Source organism: Staurois parvus, unplaced genomic scaffold (assembly GCF_062004578.1).
Source record: "Staurois parvus isolate SC_StPar_1 unplaced genomic scaffold, SC_StPar_1.0 ptg000549l, whole genome shotgun sequence".
NCBI classification, from domain to species: Eukaryota; Metazoa; Chordata; class Amphibia; order Anura; family Ranidae; genus Staurois; species Staurois parvus.
The window spans coordinates 599,725-619,713 of NW_028318345.1; the positions used below are offsets into that span (position 1 = coordinate 599,725).

At 38.6% G+C, this 19,989-nt stretch overlaps 1 protein-coding gene across 2 annotated transcripts in view; it reads left to right on the forward strand.

Annotated features, from left to right (window-relative positions):
* LOC149451052 (tight junction protein 2-like) overlaps positions 1-19,989 on the forward strand; it is a 53,873-nt gene that overhangs the window by 4,792 nt on the left and 29,092 nt on the right. The gene's annotated exons all lie outside the window — the stretch shown is intronic.

Genomic DNA, 19,989 nt, shown 5'->3' on the forward strand with positions numbered 1-19,989 from the left:
CTCCTCTTTAACATGATTTTGAATGTGATTGCTTAATTCTGAACACAGCTACATCACCCAGTTATAAGAGGGTGTGCACACTTATGCAACCACATTATTTTAGTTTTTTTATGTTTATTTCACCCCCTAAAAGATTTTGGTTTGTTTTTCAATTGTTGTACAGTTTATAGGTCACATTAAAGGTATACAGAGTTCTGAAATTTATTTCTTTGTCATTTTTTTTTTTTTTAAATCACAGAAACCTGACATTTTAACAGGGGTATGTAGAATTTTTTTTATATATCTACTGTATGTGTATGGCCAGCTAGAAGAGGTTAATATTTAACAATTTTTTTTTCAGCAGTACATTGCATTGACACATTGGGGGTGATCCAGTCTAGCATTTGCATATTTTTTTCTAGTGTTTTGGACATATTAGAAAGTCCCAGGCCAAATTCATGAAAGTGGACATGTGTGGCAAATTCACGTAGTTTTTATGTGTGACACTTTTACATTCTGAAGCTATGGCTGTGACACATTCAATAAGAAATAGTACTATTTTGTTGATGAGAAGTGGAGGTAAATAAGATGTCTTCCATGTTTGGAGTATATTGTGTCATACATGTAAAGCTGGTCCATAGATTTTAGATTTTTTTTATTTTTTTATTTTTTTTTTTTCTTTCATCCTGCAATCTAAAGGCAGCTGCTGAACAAAAAAACCACCCAAAAACACACACAAATTAGGTAGAATGAGGAATCGTCCCCACTGGAACATTGTATTGTGACCGCAGCAACCAAAGATAGCGAAAAATTATCCAACGTGTCCCTTTTTGATTTCTGTCGAGCAAGGACTGCTACACACGGATTGTCATACACGGTTTATGAATTCCGGGGATTGTGTTGAAATACCAGAGCAATGACAAGGGACATACATAGGAAAAAAATGGTATATCCGACATATGACACAAATATGTATTGTGCAATAAAATAAATGACACATCTCTAGGCATTCTGTACAGTCCCAATCAGAGCATATCATCATGGGTGAAATCTTGAACATATCAGTACTATAATACTGTGTAATTAGAGACATACGAATAATATAGGTTTTTTTTTTTTTTCCCCTTCATTTTATCCTGTGTATTTTTTTCTAAAGTACTTTTGAAAAGCTACCTTTTAAAGGCGCTATATAAAATAAAGTTGTTTTATTATTATGTAGTTTGGTTGGATAACCAAAGACTGGTGCATGCTAAAAAAATGTGCCTTCCTAAATAGCGCTTTCTGCAGCAATTAATAAAAGTGGTGCATGCCAGTTCATTAAATGGTTTCAAGGTGGCGGTACACCAGATTCAAGCGTACTCTGCAGGCACCAAAAGTTTGACACAAACATGAAGCTTTGGCACACAGAAAATATGCCAATATTTAGGCTTAGTCAGGGGTTCACAAATCTAGGAGCCAGCTAAAAAAGTTAGGAGCCCTTTTTTGTTTTTTTTTTGCATAGCATTGGTTGTCAGCGCCCGGGGCAAGGATGCTTTTGGGTGACAAGCTTCATGCAATGCGATTTTTGCCACGTGACAATCACAGCTAAACAACCCCTCGTTTTAGGTGCTATTGAAAATAATGGCACCGGAACCTGCGTTTTGCAATCACAGTGATTCTGACACTATCCCAAAACGCTCAGGTGTGAATGGAGCCGCCCTGGTTCACACATATGCGTTTTAAAACTCACAGATTCGCATGACAGGCTAGATATTATTGCTGTTGAGGTGGTTCACACAGATGCGATCCACACACATTGCGATTTTGAGTGCCATTACAAAAAGCGTCCTGTGTAAATTTGTAGCGGTGCGTTCCAGACTCGTAAACGATAGAGTGGCATGCAGAGATAAGTTTTCACATAGGATGGCTGTTGTCTGGAGTTTTCGCATTGAAGTCTATGGGAGGCGCTTTTTGCATTGAAGTCTATGGGAGGTAGTGTGTGAACCCAGGTGCCAGGATGCAATTTCTAGTCGACCTAGTGCCTGGAATTTGTCGAGCCCTGGACTAGGTTCACACTTGTGAGGGTGGTTGATGTTTTGGGACTGAACCTCTTCCCATAGCTGCAATCACTTGCACAGATTTCTCAATTGACTTTTGTTAAAGGAGCCAAGTGAAAAATTGTTGACCAAACAGCGCCTGCAGCCAGTCAGCCACTTTCCAGCTTTGTCCTTTCACATCAGTGCATTTTTTTTTTTTTTTTCATGGATTTGAACAGACTAAAACTGGCTTTTCTTTGGGATAGAGAGGACTTGTCAGGGTCCTGTGTCCTAGCTATGTACTAAGCCAGGGGTGTTTAACCTTTTGAAGAGCAAGGGCCGCATAAGTGATTTATTAACCAGTTGCAGCTCACATTGAAATTAAATGGTTCCGAATTTTGAGTTTGTTTTTTTTGTTTTGTTTTGAATAACAATGAACATTTTCCTCCTGCAGCCACTGAATGCTGGCAGGATGGAGAGGTGGAGAAGCCATCTTTCAGCAGTTGCAGGAGGAAGATGGAGAGGATCGGTTCCTGTGTATATGTTGCTGCCCCACCTGTCCAAGTGTAAAACCGAATGCGACAGGAAGGCCGCATGGTGCAGAGTCACCATTGTGACCCTTGGCGTTACACCGGTGGGTGGGGATAGAATCACGCCTCAACTATGGAGTTTTAAGCCCCCCCCCCCCCCCAAACTGCAAATGTAAATGAGCCCTTACTGTCCTGACCCCCCTATAAGGCTGTTTTTATACTGATTTGCTGCGGTGTACATGCGGCTCTCCTGTGGGTTAACTACGCTTTGCCAAAGACTTTTATTATATCTTGCAGGTGTGGTGCACTTTTTGAAAGCGCACCAAAACTCCAGCATTCAGTTTTTGTGCTCTCAGAAGACGCACCAAACCCCCAGGATATAATAGAAGTCTATTGTTCAGTGCATCATTCAGTGTAGTTAGCCCACAGGAAAGACACAGGTGCTGCACCCATGGATCAGTGTGAAAGCAGCCTAATAGTCAACCCATTTATAGGTAATATGCCCATTGCAAAAGCGCAGTGTATGGTTGTGAATACTCTGACCTTTCCTTTTCCAGCTTCTGCTGGCATAGCACTTCAGGCTGCTAGAATGGTCCCAGGCCAAGTGCACTTGGTATCATTCTGCCCAGGATAGGAGCTGGCATTAAAGAGAAATCATTGCTGGCTTGATGCACTCTGATGCTCTGGGATGGCGGTTTGGCAAGCGCAGATCGTGATCAGCGAGTTGCCGACTCCAGGCGTGCTCCTCCCTGGTTTGCAGTCGTGAGCCACAACAGAGGGTTGAGCACCCATATACCAACCAGGTTTTTAATTTTAAAGACAATATTTAGGAAAGGTGCAGTAATGTTGAGGTACCTAAAACTCATTCAAAGTAGAAGTCTGAAGTTGTATATGCACTAATCTGAGAGGTTTTGTATCATTGTTGTCAAGATTTCCTATCACTGCTGGTTTTGGTATTGGCTGGGACAGGAATTATGGGGGAGTGGACAAAGACAGGATTAAAGCTCACCTGTGTAGGGACTGTAGACATTAAAGTATTTACATATATTTAGAGTAGTAGTGAACACCACTGGGACACTTTTACCTACAGGAAAGCGTATGATCAAGCTTACCTGTAAGTACAAGGAATATCTCCTAAACGTGTACTGTTTGTGCAGCTGGTGACGTCACTGGCTCATGCGCTCTGAAGGGACAGCATACTCATTTCATCCCTTCAGAGCTCTGTGCCATGGTCGTGACTCCTGTGCACATGCTCGGGAGTGACATCATTGTTTGGCCATTCAAGCGGCTGGAACCAGATTACCCCTGGCAGCTGGAGGGCTTTGTTCTAAGGTATTTCATAATGTGCTAGTATGTAGTTCATACTAGCACATTATGACATTGTTTTGCAGGGGAAATTTTTTTTTTTTGGGGACACACACGCTTTGCTACCACTTTAACAAGCAGTATACGTGCTTTAAAACAAGCCATCCCTGACCTTTTGTAGCTGCTTATAGTGTGAAGTTATCATTCTCAAAGATCACAACAAAGACACTGAGGGCCCATATAGATTCATGCAAGTGCTTTTTCTTTGGTGTTTGATGCACTGTCGTGTGTCATCGTGCATTTGCTCTGTGTGTTGACATGCATTTGACTTGGGGTTTCAGTTAGCATTGGAATTTGGAGTGGACAAGGTCAACAGCCATTGACCAAGGCTTGTTCTTACCTGTTGTCAACACATCAAAAGGCAATGACCAGTAACTTATAGGGGCCTCCAGAGACACTAAAACACAGAAAACAGACATGTCCTATTTTTTTTTTTTTTTTTAATGTACTGCAGCAATGAGATAGGAATAGACACTTTAATGGGGAAGTTGTACACATGTGTTTTAGCATGTTGCGATGCGTGAGTTCAAATGCTAAAGTGTAAATGAGCCCTAAAGTCACACTCAGGCAGTTTTTAACCGCTTTGAAACTCCTGTTTGTTAGGGGTCTTTCAGGGGCTCTGAAGATTAATTTGTCCATAATGCTTATAGCTACAGAGATAAAAACATGTTTTAAGGCTCATGCCCATTGACGATTAGGGCCAAACACTGCACAGACCAACGTTTTCTGAAGTGTATGTGGCCAAAAGTTTCCAGTCAGCCACGAACAGGAAGCCTGTACAAATGAATGAGCAGGACCCAGGGTTTGTTTCTGTATTCAGCAAATATGGATACCCACATATATAAGAAAATCAGATTGTTCACATGAACTTGGAGCAACATTAGCACACATTGATAGGATTATTTTCATCAAATTGACCTAATTTACATATTTTATATCTAAAGCAAAAATATTGAAAATATATACATTTTACCTTGCATAGAGGCATACCACATTACTCTCCTGTTACAGAAGCACAGAGATCAGTCTGTGTAATAAAAGCTGAAGACTGCTGGATTTATGCAGTGTTATTAGCTCATCATGAGGAAAGCAAGCAGTGATTTCCAATTAAATTTGTTGCATGCAGATTTTCTAATCTGATGTAACATTTCCTTTAATCAGTGCTATGATCAAATAGTCATACGCTGACCTGTGTAAACATATAATTTTTAAAGCAAAACTACAGGCCAGAAGATAAATATGTAGTTGAAATTCATACACAGACTGTTTTTACCTGCCAAATTGTGGTTCTGTGCAGTCAGTCCTGTGATCCAAGACCTCCTGTAAGACAGAACAGCCAGATCCAGCCTGCTTTATGGCCTGGACTAGCATGTGAATGGACCATGAAGAAGCACCAGCATCTTCATGGCATAATCCTGCTTTCTCCTCCCTCAAGAATCACTCTGTTAGGTTGATAGCACTTGTGCAGTGCAGCAGAGCCTGGTTGGATGTAGGATACTGGGGTTTGTATCAAGATATGGTCAGGTATTTTTGTCTTTTGCAGCTCTGTTGTTGCTGCGGCACCATGTGGTTTTTGGTGTGTTTTTTTTGTTTTTTTTAAAGAGCCAGGAACTTCTTTTCTGCGTTTCATTGAAATAAACAGGCTGCCCTACAAGTGGTGTGCGGGAACGCACAGGAGACCTGCACAGTCGGTCGCACCTGTAGGTATGAACTAAGCCCAAGTGTATTTTTATTCCTCGAGTTGCTTGTTTGTCTTCTCTTGTAATGATGGGCTCACATGTAACTGTAGTTTGTCGTGTCATAGCTTAATGATCCCCCTACACACTAAAGGACAAGACCACTTTCTGTTGGTCTCACAGCATCCAATCCATGAATCGGAACCTCCTCTGTATTTCATCACAAATTTGGGTATGCTATTCTGATGAAACCTGTGTCCAAACTGCAGTTGAGTTCTCTGTGTGTCTGTGAATGCTCTGCCTGCTTGTGTCTGTCAGATCTAATTACTGTGTACTTCTTACCTGCACCAGTGTTAGACTGAAACTTCCAGGAAATACAAGACGTTTCAGGTCTCTACACTACAAACTGAGGTCATGCATTAACCTGTGTAGTGCCATACCACATGCCTCATGTTTCAGACACAAACTGAATCCTCTGACACTGGAATGTGATGATTTATTCTATGTGTACAGGCCAACAAATGACACCATGAAAGTACATAATCACTTCTTATACAGGTGAAAAACACAAGGTGCAGGTAGGAATGTTTATAATGTTTTTAAGTGCGACAATTCAGCTGCTATAACCACATAATCATTATTAATGTTTTAGTAAGACCCAATTACATGAGCAGAAAATTACATTTTTGGTTTTTATACAGTGTACATAATCCTACATCCCTAAGTTGCTATGATTACATAGAAGCCACATTAGATTTTTTTGGGGGAAGACCGTTTTATAAAATCTCATCTTGTCAATTGCAAAATCACTTGTATAGTAATTACATATTTTCTATTTAAATGAAAGTGGAGTTTTAATTATTAGACCTGTTTAACTGGTCATACATATTGTTACGTAATTGAAAATCCCAATTAAAAATGTTTACTGCTTGCAACTAGCATGATTTTTGCTAATACTGCAGCAAATTGGTTAATGTTGTCACTTTCACCTGAGCTTCATCTGGATTAGGTAAATTTGTACATTCCTGAAAGTTTTTTAGGGATTTCTTTGACAGTTTTATGTAAATTTTGTCTTGGACTTTGTAATTAAAGCTGTTTTTTTACATATTGTATGCAGCAACATGTAACTAAGTTTTACATATCATATGAGTGCATCAATGTTGCTCCAAGTCTCTACTAATAATCCAAAACCATTTGCAGTTGGGAATATGTAGCTGTGGGATTACAGTTTCTAATCTTGAGTAATGTTTAGGAACCAATCAATATGGTTCTTAGTCATGTAACCATCTGTTCCAGTTATAACATTGTGATCACATAGGATTTTCTTAGTAAACAAATATTCCAGGCTGTAGCTGTCTGTGCAGAGTGAAATTAATAATTTTGTTTCTATAAGGGAAACCCATACTGAGTTTCTGTACATGTTAAAAGTAAAAATGTTTTTTTTAATTTTTCAACCTATAGTAACTGAAGAAGCTGAGCAGAAAAGTTGATTGGTTGCCATGCACAACTGTTCCAAATTCTGTCTTTTGTAATAAATTTGAGGGAAACCATAACCTGAGATCTTTGTTGTATGTATGCATTTCCTTCCTTTTACATTTTCAGACATCTTCCATGTGCACAATTCAAAACCTTGCCCGCCCACGACATTTGGCAATGGTATTCAGCTATCAGATGAGTGACTAGAGGGAAAAATGGTCACTTCCATGCTACAATCTTAACCACTTGCCCTTTTTTCTCCCACAAATATGCTTTCTTTCAGTGGTATTTGATCATCTGTGGTTTTTTTTTTTTTTGGTTTTTTTTTCGCTATAAACAAAAAAAGACTGACAATTTTGAGAAAAAAAATTTTTTTTTACTTTTTGCTATTAAACATGTCCAGTAAACAAAGTAAAAAAATCAAATTTCGTCATAAATTTAGTCAAAAATGGATTCTGCTACGTCTTTTGCTAAAAAAAAAAAATCCCAATGTAAATTCCCATGTAAATTAATTGGTTTATGTGAAAGTTATAGTGTTTACAAATGGCGGTATAGATACTGGAATTTTACATTTTTTTTCATTTACTAGTAATGGCGGCGATCAGCGACTTATAGTGGGACTGCGGCGGGCATTCTGACACTGGGGGGGAACTGACTTGGTGTCACTGAAATCCCCTGTGACACAATACAGTGACCAGTGCTAAGAAAAAGCACTGACACTGTACTAATGGCACTGAAAGGGTTAACGTCTGGGGCAATCAAAGGGTTAACTGTGTGCTGTTTCACTATGTTGGCTGTGTGTGTGCTTCACTGTAAGCACACTGCTTTGTATGGCTCTGCTATGCAGAGCCTTACAAAACAGTGTGCAGGAGATGACAGGGGAAAGATCTGTGTTTATTTATACACAGGTCTCTCCCTCATTCAGAGATACTCGGCGATCACCGGGTGCCGGCGAGAACAGAAGCAGTTAAAATGATTCTAAAGGTTACATTTTTTTTTTTGTTATACTTGCATGTTTTGTGCAATGTTTTATACAGAGCAGCCCCCAAGCCTCCTCTTATGGGATCCCTTGCCAGAGCTCCTGGCTCCTTCTCCTTTCTGAGTGCCCCATAGCAAGCTGCTTGCTCTGGGGGAACTGTTGATTGCTGATATTGGACTCTTAAGTATTTAGGAGAAAAACCTGCCTTTGGAACCACTTTATTTTTTATTTTTTTTTCCCAGCCTTCATCTACACAAATAAGGTGGATGGAGGATACCCATACCTACCTCCCGGGACAATGTAGTCTGACAGCGACACCAGCACAACAGCCACTAATTGGGAAGATTTTTTTCCAGCATTACCTTTCTGTCGAGATGGGATGGCCACAAACTCAATTTAAGTCAGTGTATAGCCAGCTTTACTGACTAGGCAATGAAAAAGCATCAACTCCTTATTGAGGGCTTACCTGTGCTGTCCCCCTTTTGTAAGCAAGATTTCCAGTGAGACTGACAGGACTTGGTTGAGTAGTGATGCACCGATATATCGGCTGCCAAAAATTATCATCCGAACATAGGGTTATCGAGCTTTTGCCAATAGGGGGGAAAAAAAAAACTGCCAATAACGTTAACTGACTTCAATGCAAAATAGTGTCCCATTGATGTCAATGCAAAAACTCCTATTTATTTTTTTTTATTTTTATATGATTTAACCGGTTCCCGCCTGGCCTATGGCCGGATAGTGGCCAGCAAAAACCCTCACCGTTCCAGGTGGACGCCATATGGCGTCCTTTCGGGCATGCGCAGTTTGTGCGCCTGCAGAGCCGCGTAGCAGCGCGATCTGTCACCAGCCGTGTACCTCGTACACGGGCGATGACCAATCTGACTACCGGCCCCATTGCTGGTACCATGTGACCAATCACAGCAGGTCACATGACAGTTGTATACAATGGATGGTTTCATTCATGCCATCCATTGTATACTAGTGTGTCTAGCTGTGAATAGGCACAGCGATCACATGCAAAAGCTGGGCCAATCACAGCCCAGCTGTGTCAGGTGATTAGCCATGGCCAAATCACAGCTAAGCACAAAAAAAAACCCTGAATGAATCGATGTCATTCAGGTAAATTCTTGCTTATAGCAAAGTAATTCTTTTTTATGAACAAATTGTGTAAAAAAAACAAAAAAAAAAAACAAAACAAAACTGATCACTTCCCCAAAGTAGTACAATGTTACTATAGTAACGTTGTACTACTTTGGTCATAGTGAAATGTGAAAAAAAATCTTAAAGGAAAAAAAATTTAATAAATTAAAAGTAATACAAAAATTATTTTTTTTTTTCATATGGTCACCAGAGTCCCTGATCACCGCCATGCCAGTTATGTGATGACGCTGTACTGCACTGGTGACAGTATGTGTAAAAAAAAAAAAAAAAATAGTGAAAATAATTTTTTTAATTTTCTGAAAAATTATGACAAAAAATACAACTTCAAAAAACTCGCCATGCCTCCTATGAAGTACTTTGGACTGTCTACTTTGCAAAAAGGGGTCATTTGGGGGATATCTGTACTGTTCTGACATTCTTGGACCTCAAGAAATTAGATTGGCTGTCAGTACTTCATGATTGATCAATATTCAGATCTATACCATAGTTTGTGAACTCTGTAACTTTCCTACAAACTAAAAAATACATCCTAATTTGGGTTATTTTCTCCAAGGACATGTAGCAGAATACATCTCGGCCTAAATTTATGAAGAACAATTATTTATTTGCAAACTTTTATAACAGAAACAAAAACGTGTTTTTTTTTTTTTGTTTTTTTTGGGGGGGGGTTTCAAAATTTTCGGTCTTTTTTTTGGTAATTTAGCAAAAAATAAAAACCCTGGTGGTGATTAAATACCACCAAAAGAAAGCTCTAGTTGTGTGAAGAAAATGATAAAATTTTAGTTTGGGTACAGTGTTGTATGACCGCGCAATTGTCATTCAAAGTGTGAGAGCGCTGAAACCTGAAAAATGGCCTGGGCAGGAAGGGGGTAAAAGTGCTCAGTGTTGAAGTGGTTAATTGTGTCCAATTTTTTGTTACTTTCAATAAAATTATTTTATATTACTGGATTGTATTTTTTAATTCATAATCATTTAAATTCACATTAATTAAAAAATCGAATGTAATACAATTATATGTTTATTTTAAACTGTCCATTTCGGTTTTCTGCCAGCTGCATCCTGAATTTTCAGTCTTGGTATAGAATTTTAATTTCGGTGCACCACTGTTGTAGAGTATTATGTGAAGCTAATGTGACAGATTTCAGGCAGTTATACTAGCTATGTTTTGAAATGGATTATGTTTTTGTAACAAATTCATAACTGAGTGAGAGTAAGTTGTGTGTTTTTTTTTTTTTTTTTTTTTATTTTTCCCCCCAGAGCATAAACGCCCCTGCAAAGTGAAGTTGTACATAACTCTTGAGAGTTATCACTAAGTGAAATTGTGACTGATGTGCCAGACTGAGGCATCAGCTGGTGCACATCATGGGGATAGAGGTGGAACGGAGTGTGGGATAGCAGACCTTATGCCATTTCTCACTTCAATCCTTTTGTTCCTATGGTGACAAATGATTGTTCTCCACAGTGTGTCTTGTAAACTGTCATAGAACAGTATTTCCCAGTGCACTCATCATCCACATCAAATGTATTTTTTCACACAGCCATGTCACCTTGCATTCCATGCAAAATATCAAATCTAATCCAGCGTGTTTAAAAACAAAGAACCCATCTAACTGGTTGTGGTCTAATTTTCATAATAGTTCTTGCGTTCATCCCTTCCTTTTTCATGTCCTCTCCATCTGCCATACACATAATATTTAATTATGAGTCATGTTTGAAGCAGGACATGGATAACATGACAGGCTTGATTATGTGAAACTTTTATATATGTAGTACTTTTACATTGACATTTTGTAGAAATGCAAAATAACTTACTATCTTTGGTACTTCTTTCTTGTAAAATGTAGCCCTGCATTAAAATAAAATAATTCATGTTAGCAGGAGTCTATTATCGTCTAGGCTTATTAGAAATTCATGACTCCAGTCAAAATTAAATATTAAGCCCTGGAATACATACAAGGAACACTAGATTTCGGTTTTTAGTAGCAGGGCTGCAGGCCACTCTAGTGCTGGAAAGTGTTGCCAGTAACATGTTGTCCTGGTTTTAAGGGTCAGTAGGATATTACTGATGTTGCCGAATTCTTGGGCATACGATGCAAATTGTGGGTGTGTTTCTGCTTCTGGGAAATACAGCAGCAGTATACAGCTGTCCATAGTATCAAATGACTGTGTGCATGTGTTCATATACAGTAGTCCTGATACTTTTTAAATAGTTCAAAGAAAATACATTTTAAAGCATTCATAATGTGTAGATGAACACAATTTTGGGAATGGGAGTTAGTGACCTGAGTCATTTTAAGTATGGGTAAGCAGAAAAATGTTGCCCAAATAGCTGTATGCAGGTATACATCAAATGTGCGTAAACTCATTCAAGACTGTCAGTCTCTGAATTTGGCTTGTGTGCATTTATGGATTGAGTATACTTAATTATGGCATATACCCACATATAGGTAATGTACAGCCAGCCATTACTATGAACGTACAATTGTGTATCCTGGGCGCGGAAAAACACGAACAAATTACGTTGTGTGGCCTCATGTGCCCATGTGTATAAGGTCTATAGTCTGTGATTGATACAAGAAAGGAATTCAACAAGTCAACAACTAGAAAAGTTTACATACACAGTAGACTGATACATTTAACTGGTTCAAAGAAAAGTGTTAGTGATACCAAACACACAGTTTAATTTTACAGCACATTATCCTTTCTCTATACATACAGTTCATAGGTTTTTTTTGTTTTTTTATTAAAATATAACTTATTTTAAAATTGATACAGTGGTCACATGACCCAGCTCTTTCCAGTCTGTCTGCAGGAAAACATCAGCAGGAAGAGCTCCTAGTCCTCTGCTGCCGGTTTAAATAAAAACAAACCGCCTTTGAAATTTAGAGGAAAAATACATAATTATCAAATGTTTTAAATTGTCATACAACTATATATTTGAACTCAAATCTTCTTTTTGTACAAAAGCATGGTGTGGGCTCTCTAGGGGGAGGTTCTGCCAATCAAATTACGCCCCTTCGGCCTGCGTTTGTATGTGCTTTAGAATTACAAGAATGTGATTCCTCCATTAATCAACATAAATATTGTACCCCCGTAGCGTGGAGCTGTTTAGTGGTCATGGAGAAGGAGGGAGGGAGTGGGCTGTCACTTATCCAGAGTGTATACATCCACGTTACTCTTTTTAGTCACATGGACTGCACAGATGAGAAGGGAGGAAATGAGCGTCTTAGTGAAACTGGAGCATGCTCAGTAGATGTGGTATCAGCTGGTCTGCTCAGTCTCCGGCTACAGCAGGGACGCAGACAAGGAGGGATGAACAGTGAACAGCAGGGCCAACTATATTTTTTGTGCAGGAAAACAAATCCCTTAGTGACCGAGTATGAACAGCATGTAATGACGACAGTTTTAATGTTGTGGGTTCAAAGACACTTTAAGTACAGAAGTGCATACATTCCTCAACTTTAAAACCTCGTTCTGGTCACTAACATTTACAATAAACCATGCTAAGTTTTAGCGTCTCAATTGTAGTATGTTATATGCTAGAACTTTACAGTTGCTATAAAATGTATCCAAGTACTTGTTGAAGCTGGTGAAGCCTGTGCACCTGTGGGAATCCTTCCCTTTTTTTTTTTTTTTTTTTTTTTTCCTGTGTGCAAAAAAGATGTTCACTGAAAGATACTCTTTATTTTTCCACATTTGCAGCCAAATTGTGATAAGGCTTCTTTATAATTTTCTATATGCTCCCAGTATTGCAAAACTGATTTAAAATATTTTAGATAGCTTCCTACTTTTTACTAAAAATTCTACCAAGCTTTCCTTTTTACTATGCATTATTGAAGGAGCTAGGGAGCTATATTTACAATAAGTAACCCTGTTTGTACCATGCTGGTAGATCATCTTTCAGTTTCAATACTGTCCTAACAAAGGGATAAAGATTTCAAGGATTGGGTGGTACATTGTATGTTAAAGTAGTACTAAAGGTTTAGTGTGTTTCACCTTGCATTCACAGCATTGAAGTAAACAGAACACTTCAGTACAATTTATTGTCTTGAATTTCTTGTGAATAGCATTCTGCTTTCTGTGCTTTGATCCTCATAGCTGTATGTCTGTAGTGTGCTTCTGACTACTGTTCTCTTGAATTTTTTAGTACGATTTTCTGCTCCCTCTTTTGCTGGTTTACAAGCATCACCGATCATCCATGCTGTGGATCTATGCTGTCTGCACCTCTTCTGTTGCTTCTTGAATATTCCACCAGTCATCAGGAAAGCAACCCTAACGTGAGAAAGAAAAGCCCTGCCTTTTCCAAGATGGCCACTTCCACACAGAGCCATAATTAGAAACAAGGCATGGTACCGCTAGTAATATGTAAGCCCCGTTCACACTTATGTGGTGCAGGAAACACAGCAATTCCTGTGCGTTTCCCACACTGCATAGCAATCGCACTGTTAAGGTGATCTGCTGTGGGTGTCAAAATTTAACGACACTTCAAAAGCAGGTTGCAAAACGCAGTGTTTTGCCTGAATCGGATTGCATGGGTATAAACACCCATGCGATGCGATTCCAGTGTGGCTAAAAAGGAAAAAAAAGTGCCTGTGCCTTTTTTCCTGTAAATGTGGATTTCAGCCTTACAAAATTGATGGAACTGAATTGAGTGTACACATCTAGAAATCGGCTACAGCCAATATGGGGCTCCCCCTATTTTTTAAATTCTATATTGTAGGAGAAGGAAGACTTCCTTGCTGCTTCAAGAAGGGTATATTCATACCAGATGCAGTGGGGCTGCATTGGGCAGCAATTTCAGCGCAGTCCCACCACATGACAAGGCAAAATGCCTCGCCTCCGGTATGCCTGGCAAACACCGCTGTAGTGTAGTGATGTATGGGAAGTGTGCACTGAAAGAAAATACTGCTTACAGTACTTTTATCCAGTGCAGCACAGTGTGAGGCAATCCTTTGCCACACACCCAGCAGTTTAACTTAATAAAATATCTGTGACATTTCAATAAGTCCTCGTGCACACAGGATGTTTTTACAGCTGCTGTTTTTGGCTTTTGATGTTTTCTACAGCCAGTAAACTCCCCAGCATGTTATCCCATGTGTCCATGCACACATTTAACCTCCCTGGCGGTATTCCTGAGTGTAGCTCGGGGTAAAGTTTTTCAGCACCACAAGCGGTAACCCCGAACTACACTCGGGCTTACCATGCGGCGCTGCTCCAGGATCTCTTCTATACTTACCTTGTCCTTCACTCCCGCGATGTCCCTCCTGCAGCGTCCCCGGCAATGTCCTCCGGTCGATGCCAGCATCTGTCTTCTGGGTTCCGTTCCCTGCGACGTCAGGACGTACGGGGACAGAACGGTGGGAAATTTAAAAATGTGAAAAAGTGACATTCACTCAATACACTAAATTCATATAGTAAAACATTACTGTATCAAACCATTTCACATACATTTTGTCCTGAGTGCTTTGTCCTGTGCTCTGCCTGCATTTTTACTGTTCTTTCTGCCTGGAAACTGAGAAACGTCCATGGGGTCCAAAAGCGGGTTTAGACTAGCTAGAGAACAGCGATAGTAAATCAGAACCACTTGCAGAATTGAGTGATAATGATTAGTGAGGAAATTCGTCATCAGACACTGAAAACGATTTTGCCACTTTGCTCAGCGATGTGCGAACTTGGCGCTATGTTTCACATTTCAGTGTTTTTGGTTTGATTATATTGAATTAAATGTATTATTTTTTTATGAATATTTATTAAATTATAATTTGATTTCATGTTTGAAATGTTAACATACCCGGGATGTTTACTAGACTCTTGTTCGGACAGATTTCAGTGAGTTATTCCTAAAAATTACAGGCCTACAATAAAAAAAATACATATTTCCATGCAAAAAAAGTACCGCTTTGAGCACAGAAATACTGACATAATCAGACCGCTAGGGAGGTTAATTAGCGTTTTTTGGCTGGAGAAAACCCTAGAATTAGTGGGTTTCTAGAGGAGTTTTTTAGCTGTAAAAACACTCTAATGCTGGTAAACCTGGTAAAATACGGCAAACCGGCATTTTGTGGCATTTATTTGAGCAAAAATTGTATTTTATTTTGTTTAAAAAAAAATGGAAAAACGTGGCTAAACGCTAATGCAAAAATGCTGAAAAACTTAAGTTTTTTTAATGCAACTTTACACAGCTAACACTACTGTGCCCAGTGTGCATGAAGCCTAAAGTTCATTTAAAAAAAAAAAAAAAACCTTAACCGTGCAATCACTACTGCGGAGATCGTGCTGGGCAGCACTGGCATACCAGTCGCTGTGTTTTAACGTAGTGGCTAGTGAGAATAAGCCCTAAGGTTAGAGGATATAGAGGTGTAGACAAATTGGGAATATATTGCTAATGAAGTCTGTGAGTAACACAAGAAAGGAATTAAGAAAATCAACAACTAGAAGAGTGTACATTTTTAGTAGACCTACTTTAAACTGGTTCAAAGAAAATAAATTGTTTTAGATGATTTTAGTTAAAAAAAACAAAAAAAAACCAAAACACAATTTTGGGAATGGGAGTTAGTGACTAGAGTCATTTTTAATATGGGTAAGCAGATTATTTTTGACAGTTCAGAATGGGTCATCCTTTTGTGTTTTTTCTTCCTCCAGAGTAAGAAGTTTTAATTAAATGGTTTCCTGAAATGTGCAATCTATACACCTGAGTGTGTTATTTCGGCCATCACAGCTGCTTCCTTTAAAAACATAAGGCCTGGGAGTTGCTCTGAGTAAGAGGGCATGCATCCCAGGAATTTGGGAATGACTTTTCGTGTTTCATTATCTAAGACATTTATTATATTTCAATTTGGCAAGTCTACTTAATGTATCAGTTTTTCCTTTTTATTTATATTTTTATTTTCACAGGAAGTTGTAAGGTCAGTTAAAAAAATGTTTTTTATATGTATGGTAAGGGTACTGTTTTTCACTCTTTGTAGTCAAATGTGATTTATCCATTACAAGAGAGATACACTTCTAATTAAAGACCTAAAACTGTGGTGTTCAAACAGCCATTTAGCCCTTGGGCCCCAGCTTGTAGTAGTTAATGTTCCTTGCTTAGATTCTTACCCAGGGCCTGGGAAAGACATATATTAGCGTGGCTTCTGCTTGATATTTGCTTTGGTATTACCTATTTCGTACTTTATTACCTTGTTATATGCCTGTATTTTCTTAGGACTTTTATATTAGGTTTTGATGAGCAGAATGTGTGTTGGTATCAGGGGCGGACTGACAACTCATGGGGCCTGTGTCCTTGCCCAAACTCAAAAAAGCCTATCAAAAAGGTACCAGGGGCATCTCATGGCATCTCATTTTGGTATAGGTACTGTAATGTCAGTGATCTCTTGAAGTCTCTTGCAATGTTCCTTGTCTGAGACTCTCCTGCAGCATATCTGCAGTCCCTGGCCATCTGCTGTAGCATGCTGGCAGCCTGTCAATTTACTATAGCATGCCAGCCATTTAACAATTTTGCTTTAGCATGCTCAGTCTCTGACCATCTCCAGGAGCAGGCTTGCAGTCTCTGGCCATCTACCATAGGGTGCCAGCAGTCTCTTACCATGCCTGCACTTCCTTGTTCAGCTCCTGAAGCATGCCAGCACTCTCTGACCGTTTCATGTTGAAATACATATTGTCGTGTAGTGCTTTGGTATTGCCAGAGTCTGCATTCAAAGTTCCTTTTATATGAAGTAAGTTGATACCCACTAATCTAAATATTAACTTGCTATATGGAGTGGATATTTCTGCTGCTTATCTATTATTAAATTTGAATGGGTGATAGGTTAAACTATATATATATATATATATATATTCTAGGGGTGAAGTAGCTTTTCTGAATTTCCTACATGTTGAGTGTTATGATTTGCTCTCTTACCAATTAGTTCAGTTTTCTAGTAGAGAAGTATGCACTGCCTTGTAAAGTATACCTGTAACATGACATAAGCTTCTCACAGACATGAGAAACCGCAACCTGATCTGGCCATTTTTCTTTGGGTGGGAACATTTTAGAAATCTGTGCGGATTGTTGATGTGGCTGCCTGCTTCATTTTCCCGCTACTCTCTGCATAGGAATTTTAATGCAAATACTCATCTAAGCAAAACCAGTTATCTGGGATAAATTATGCATGTATGGTAGACCACAAATATCTATAAAGGAGAACCAATTAACGAATAAAGTTCTAGCTTACTGAAAGGGATTATTCACTCAAAACTGATATTTTAACTATAGGTAGAGGCTGACAGGAGTCATCTTTTGTCTTTTTACATCCAACATGGCTTCAGCCATGATGTCTACCTTTCTAATCTCTCTGGATCTGTTCCTGTGCATTTTGGGTTTTCCCACCCAGCGTTGTGTTTTCCTGTTTTATTACACCTGCATTATCCATGATAAATAAAACAAAAAACACAACAGGAAAGGCACCACCTGGATCCAGGCACATTCAACCATATTTGGTGGCAATGGTCCTTTTGTCTTTTGTGAAAATTATGTAATTTTCTGACAGTTCACACACCAGCCTTTACCCTCAGTGCTCAAACAAAAAATGTTACGCTAAAATCTCGAGTTGGGTGGTGTGATGAATGAGAAGTAAAGTGTGTGAGTCTCCAAAATATTCATTGATAAAATTATTTGACATTATACATTAAGAGCCTAGTTATACCAGACACTGTGCATTTTGCATGCATTTACATGTGGTTGCAGTGCATATTTTTCAATTTGTTTTTTTTTGTTTTTTTGTATGGGGAAGGACAGGTGATAAATGAGTTAAACTTGTTTTTTGTTCCTGATAATACATTTACATGAGTTTGTGTTGCAAGAAAATGCATCTTTCTTTACTTTTTTCATTGCACTGCAACACAGTGCAATAGTGTGAACTGGGCTCATTAGTGAACATTAATTTTGAAATATCTATGCAGTGGGAATGTGCTGAAAAGCAGATCCCTCTGCATCTGGTATGAATGGGCTCTTAACCACAGCTGGTGCCAGTAAATGTAACATTGTCGGTATTATACATATGAAGAAACCTCCTTCAGCCTGGTTTTTCCGTTGAAGAATAATGCTTAGCATGCATGCATTTCCGTATGGCAAATTTGAAAAACTTGGCAAAATGGCAGTGAAGAACTGGCAAATGGTCTAAATCGATTTTTGGAGGTATGTGGCAAGGAGGGCTTGTTTGTGGATGACACCAGTTTGAGATGCTTCTGAGATCATTCAGAATTCATTGACTGGTGCATCTGACCTGCAATTGATCTCCTCCTTCTTTTTTCTCTGCATTTCACCTGCTTGAAGTGGGTTTTACATTCCTATTGGTATTGGAATGCAAAAGCCATCAGCACAAGGTCTTACCATTGTAAGACCTCTTACATAAGTCTTTAGCATAGGTTTGAGAACTTGAATGGTGCTGGGTACATGTACACAAGTAGTAAGGTGTGTGTGTATATACTGTATTTAGAATTCTTTACAAAGCTGTGAGGTTTACAGTTTGCCATTGATGGCTAGAATTCAGAATGAAAATTCTTAGGAAAAGTCTCATGAAAATTCTCAGAACATTTGTCGTTCAAAAGATTGTGTGCCTTTTAACATTTGATCTTGGAATAAATGGATTTTACTGACCAAAAACCACTTTCACTTCTATGGCCTGTACACACAATAAGAAAATCGTACGAAAATTTCTATATGAGGAATGATCAGCTGATGATCTGATCGTAAGTATAGTACGATTTCAACTTTTTGGATGACAAAAAGGAAGGGTGCAATTTTAGACTTTTTTTTTTTTTTTATTGTATGTGAACACAGTTTAATTTTCATTTAATGTGTACACTAATCAAAGGAAAATAATCAACTAGAAAAAAGTGCATGACCAAAAGCAAGGAACAGACCTACACTTCCTCTTCTACTGCACTACGTTAATAGTAGGTAATACTGTTGGTTACATCATGATATGCACCTTTGTGGAAAATCGGATGATGCCGATGCCGGCTTCCGTGTTCCGGTCCCTGTGACGTCGGGACGTATGGGCGCCGGAACCGGCGGCAAATTTCATTCAAAATGTCATTTTTTTTTTAAATGATTATTACATAGTAAAACATTGCTGTTTCAAAACATTTCACATACATTTTGTCCCTACTGCTTTGTCCTGTGCCCTGCCTGCATTTTGACTGTTCTTTCTGCCTGGAAACTGAGAAAAGTCCATGGCGTCCAAAAAGCGTCCCTTTTTATGTCAAAAGCGGTTTTAGACCAGCTAGAGAACAGCGATAGTAAATTAGAACCACTTGCAGAATTGAGTGATAATGATTCGTGGGGAAATTCGGCATCAGACACTGAAAACGATTTTGCAACTTTGCTCAGTGATGTGCGAACTTGGCGCTATATTTAAAATTTCAGTGTTTTTGGTTTGATTATATAAATTAAATTTATTATTATTATTATTTTTTATGATTATTTATTAAATTATAATTTATGATTTTGTGTTAAGTTTTATCATATCCGGAATGTTTACTAGACTCTTGTTCGGACAGATTTCAGTGAGTTATTCCTAAATGACAGGCTACAATAAAAAAAAAATACATATTTCCATGCAAAAAAATGGTACCGCTTTCAGCACCAAAAATCTGAAATAATCATACCACTAGGGAGGTTAAGTTATATGAGTAAAAAACAACAAACATACATCCCAACAATGAGATGATCTAGTCTGTCCTGAAATCCAAGCTTTGTGGTATCATGTTAATAAGTGAGTAGCGCAAGTGCAAATACTGGAATTTGAAGGAATGCAGCTGAGAAAATG